Source organism: Cucurbita pepo, chromosome LG13 (genome assembly GCF_002806865.2).
Source record: "Cucurbita pepo subsp. pepo cultivar mu-cu-16 chromosome LG13, ASM280686v2, whole genome shotgun sequence".
NCBI classification, from domain to species: Eukaryota; Viridiplantae; Streptophyta; class Magnoliopsida; order Cucurbitales; family Cucurbitaceae; genus Cucurbita; species Cucurbita pepo.
Genome location: NC_036650.1, coordinates 3,373,312 through 3,377,719, shown reverse-complemented (window position 1 = coordinate 3,377,719; position 4,408 = coordinate 3,373,312). Strand labels below are relative to the sequence as shown.

Below are 4,408 nucleotides of genomic sequence, written 5' to 3'. Positions count from 1 at the left end.
AATATTTTTTAAAATCTATTAGAAAAAGTTTTAACTTTCAAATTTTTGTATAGCTTATTATTTTAATCTTTTTTAAAATCTATTAGAAAAAGTTTTAACTTTCAAATTTTTGTATAGCTTAGACCTCAACTACAAAGGACACGTGTCGCTGTGGCCGAGTGGTTAGGGCGTGTGCTTGCTAAGTATATGGGGTTTCCGCGCGATAGTTCGAATCTCTCAGGCGATGAGAAATAAAATTTTAATGCCGTGTTAATTAGATATTTGTATTTTTTTTTTTATTTCTTTTAAAATCTATTAGAAAAAATTTAACTTTCAAATTTTTGTGTAGCTTAGACCTCTACTACAATGAATGTGTGTTGCTTTGGCCGAGTGGTTAAGGCGTGTGCCTGCTAAGTACATGGAGTATCCCCACGATAGTTCGAATCTCTTAGGCGACTTGAAATAAAATTTTAATGCCGAGTTAATTAGATATTTGTTTATTTTTTCTTTTATTTTTTTTAAAAATCTATTAGAAAAAGTTTAACTTTCAAATTTTTGTATAGTTTAGACCTTTACTACAAAGGACACGTGTCACTTTAGCCGAGTGGTTAGGGCGTGTGCCTGCTAAGTACATGGAGTTTTCTCGCGAGAGTTCGAATCTCTCAGGCATATTTTTTAAAATCTATTAGAAAAAGTTTTAACTTTCAAATTTTTGTATAGCTGTGGCCGAGTGGTTAGGGCGTGTGCTTGCTAAGTATATTGGGTTTCCGCGATAGTTCGAATCTCTCAGCGATGAGAAATAAAATTTTAATGCCGTGTTAATTAGATATTTGTATTTTTTTTTTTATTTCTTTTAAAATCTATTAGAAAAAGTTTAACTTTCAAATTTTTGTGTAGCTTAGACCTCTACTACAATGGATATGTGTCGCTTTGGCCGAGTGGTTAAGGCGTGTGCCTGCTAAGTACATGAAGTTTCCGCGCGAGAGTTCGAATCTCTCAGGCGACGTGAAAGAAAATTTTAATGCCGAGTTAATTAGATATTTGTTTTTTTTTCTTTTATATTTTTTAAAATCTATTAGAAAAAGTTTAACTTTCAAATTTTTGTATAGCTGAGACCTCTACTACAATGGATGTGTGTCGCTTTGGCCGAGTGATTAAGGCGTGTGCCTGCTAAGTACATGGGGTTTCCCCGCATAGTTTGAATCTCTAAGGCGACCTGAAATAAAATTTGAATGCCGTGCTAATTAGATATTTGTATTTTTTTTCTTTTATTTTTTAAAAATCTATTAGAAAAAGTTTAACTTTCAAATTTTTGTATAGCTTTGACCTTTACTACAAAGGACACGTGTTGCTTTGGATGAGTGGTTAAGGCGTGTGCCTGCTAAGTACATGGGGTTTCCCCCTGATATTTCAAATCTCTAAGGCGACGTGAAATAAAATTTTAATGCCGTGTTAATTAGATATTTGTATTTTTTTTCTTTTATTTTTTTAAAAATCTTTTAGAAAAAGTTTAACTTTCAAATTTTTGTATAGCTTTGAACTTTACTATAAAGGACATGTGTCGCTTTGGCCGAGTGGTTAAGGCTTGTGCCTGCTAAGTTCATGGGGTTTCCCCGTGATAGTTCGAATCTCTTAGGCGACGGAAAATAAATTTTAATGCCAACTTTCAAATTTTTGTTGCTTTGGATGAGTGGTTAAGGCGTGTGCCTGCTAAGTACATGGGGTTTCCCCGCGATAGTTTGAATCTCTAAGGTGACGTGAAATAATATTTTAATGCTGTGTTAATTATATATTTGTATTTTTTTTCTTTTATTTTTTTAAAAATCTATTAAAAAAAGTTTAACTTTCAAATTTTTGTATAGCTTAGACCTCTACTACAAAGGATGTGTGTCACTTTGGTCGAGTGGTTAAGGCGTGTGCGTGCTAAGTACATGGGATTTCCCCGTGAGAGTTCGAATCTCTCAAGCGACGTGAAAGAAAGTTTTAATGCCGAGTTAATTAGTTTTTTTCTTTTATATTTTTTAAAATCTATTAGAAAAAGTTTAACTTTCAAATTTTTGTATAGCTTAGACCACTACTACAAAGGACACGTGTCACATTGGCTGAGTGGTTAAGGCATGTCCGTGCTAAGTACATGGTTTGAATCTCTCAGGCGACGTGAAATAAAATTTTATTGACCTCTACTACAAAGGACACATGTTGCTTTGGCTGAGTGGTTAAGGCGTGTGCCTGCTAAGTACATGGGGTTTCCCCGCGATAGATCGAATCTCTCAGGCACCGTGAAATAAAATTTTAATGCCGAGTTAATTAGATATTTGTTTTTATTATTTTTATATTTTTTAAAATCTATTAGAAAAAGTTTTAACTTTCAAATTTTTGTATAGTTTAGACCTCAACTACAAAGGACACGTGTCGCTGTGGCTGAGTGGTTAAGGCGTGTGCGTGCTATGTACATGGGGTTTTCGCCCGGTAGTTTGTCTCTCAAGCGTGAAATAAAATTTTAATGCTGTGTTAATTAGATATTTGTATTTTTTTTTTCTTTTATTTTTTTTTAAATCTATTAGAAAAAGTTTAACTTTCAAATTTTTGTATAGCTTAGACCTCTACTACAAAGGAAATGTGTTGTTGTGGCTGAGTGGTTAAGGCGTTTGCCTTCTAAGTACATGGGGTTTCCGCGCAATACTTCGAATCACTCAGCCGACGTGAAATAAAATTTTTAATGCTTTGTATTTTTATTTCTTTTATTTTTTTTTTTAAATCTATTAGAACGACGTGAAATAAATTTTTTAATGCTTTGTATTTTTTTTTCTTTTATATTTTTTAAAATCTATTAGAAAAAGTTTAACTTTCAAATTTTTGTATTGCTTAGACATCTACTACAAAGGACACGTGTCGCTGTGGCAGAGTGGTTAAGGCGTGTGCCTGCTAAGTACACGGGGTTTCCTCTACTACAAAGGACACGTGTCGCTGTGGCAGAGTGGTTAAGGCGTGTTCCTGCTAAGTACATGGGTTTCTGCGCGATATTTCGAATCTCTCAGGCGACGTGAAATAAAATTTTAATGCCGTGTTAATTAGATATTTGTATTTTTTTTCTTTTATTTTTTTAAAAATCTATTAGAAAAAGTTTAACTTTCAAATTTTTGTATAGCTTAGACCTCTACTACAAAGGACACGTGTCGCTGTGGCAGAGTGGTTAAGGCGTGTGCCTGCTAAGTACATGGGGTTTCCTCGCGAGAGTTCGAATCTCTCAGGCGACGTGAAAGAAAATTTTAATGTGGAGTTAATTAGATATTTGTTTTTTTTTTATATATTTTTTAAAATCTATTAGAAAAAGTTTAACTTTCAAATTTTTGTATAGCTTAGACCTCTACTACAAAGGACATGTGTTGCTTTGGCCGAGTGGTTAAGGCATGTCCGTGCTAAGTACATGGGGTTTCCCCGCGATAGTTTGAATCTCTCAGGCGACGTGAAATAAAATTTTAATGACCTCTACTACAAAGGACACGTGTTGCTTTGGCTGAGTGGTTAAGGCGTGTGCCTGCTAAGTACATGGGGTTTCCCCGCGATAGTTTGAATCTCTCAGGCGACGTGAAATAAAATTTTAATGACCTCTACTACAAAGGACACGTGTCGCATTGGCCGAGTAAGGCGTGTGCCTGCTAAGTACATGGGGAAATCTACTACAAAGGACACGTGTCGCATTGGCCGAGTAAGGCGTGTGCCTGCTAAGTACATGGGGTTTCCCTTCGAGTATATTCAGTCGACCTGAAATATAAAATTTTAATGCCGAGTTAATTAGATATTTGTATTTTTTTCTTTTATTTTTTTAAAAATCTATTAGAAAAAGTTTAACTTTCAAATTTTTGTATAGCTTAGACCTCTACTACAGTGGATGTGTGTCGCTTTGGTTGAGTGGTTAAGGCGTGTGCCTGTTCGAATCTCTTAGGCGACGTGAAAGAAAATTTTAATTCCGAGTTAATTAGATATTTGTTTTTTTTTTTTTTTTTTTTTTGTGCCTGCTAAGTACAAGGGGTTTCCCCGCGATAGTTCGATTCTCTTAGGCACCGTGAAATAAAATTTTAATGGCGAGTTAATTAGATATTTGTTTTTTTATTTTTTTTTATTTTTTTTATTTTTTAAAATCTATTAGAAAAAGTTTAACTTTCAAATTTTTGTATAGCTTAGACCTCTACTACAAAGGACATGTGTTGCTTTGGCCGAGTGGTTAAGGCATGTCCGTGCTAAGTATATGGGGTTTTCCCCCGATAGTTTGAATCTCTCAGGCGACGTGAAATAAAATTTTAATGACCTCTACTACAAAGGACACGTGTCGCTTTGGCCGAGTGGTTAAGGCGTGTGCCTGTTAGGTACATGGGGTTTCCCTGCGGTAGTTCGAATCTCTCAGGCGACGTGAAATATAAAATTTTAA

At 34.7% G+C, this 4,408-nt stretch overlaps 7 non-coding genes across 7 annotated transcripts; all 7 read left to right on the top strand.

Annotated features, from left to right (window-relative positions):
* The first annotated feature begins 903 nt into the window (after positions 1-903).
* Positions 904-985, top strand: TRNAS-GCU. The gene has a single exon. It is a non-coding gene; the product is annotated as a tRNA-Ser (tRNA).
* Positions 986-1,539: 554 nt separating this feature from the next.
* On the top strand, positions 1,540-1,621 carry TRNAS-GCU. The gene has a single exon. It is a non-coding gene; the product is annotated as a tRNA-Ser (tRNA).
* A 247-nt stretch (positions 1,622-1,868) lies between these two features.
* Positions 1,869-1,950, top strand: TRNAS-GCU. Its single transcript has one exon. It is a non-coding gene; the product is annotated as a tRNA-Ser (tRNA).
* Positions 1,951-2,177: 227 nt separating this feature from the next.
* Positions 2,178-2,259, top strand: TRNAS-GCU. The gene has a single exon. It is a non-coding gene; the product is annotated as a tRNA-Ser (tRNA).
* An 895-nt stretch (positions 2,260-3,154) lies between these two features.
* Positions 3,155-3,236, top strand: TRNAS-GCU. The gene has a single exon. It is a non-coding gene; the product is annotated as a tRNA-Ser (tRNA).
* A 250-nt stretch (positions 3,237-3,486) lies between these two features.
* On the top strand, positions 3,487-3,568 carry TRNAS-GCU. Its single transcript has one exon. It is a non-coding gene; the product is annotated as a tRNA-Ser (tRNA).
* Positions 3,569-4,308: 740 nt separating this feature from the next.
* TRNAN-GUU lies at positions 4,309-4,390 on the top strand. Its single transcript has one exon. It is a non-coding gene; the product is annotated as a tRNA-Asn (tRNA).
* Positions 4,391-4,408: the final 18 nt, after the last annotated feature.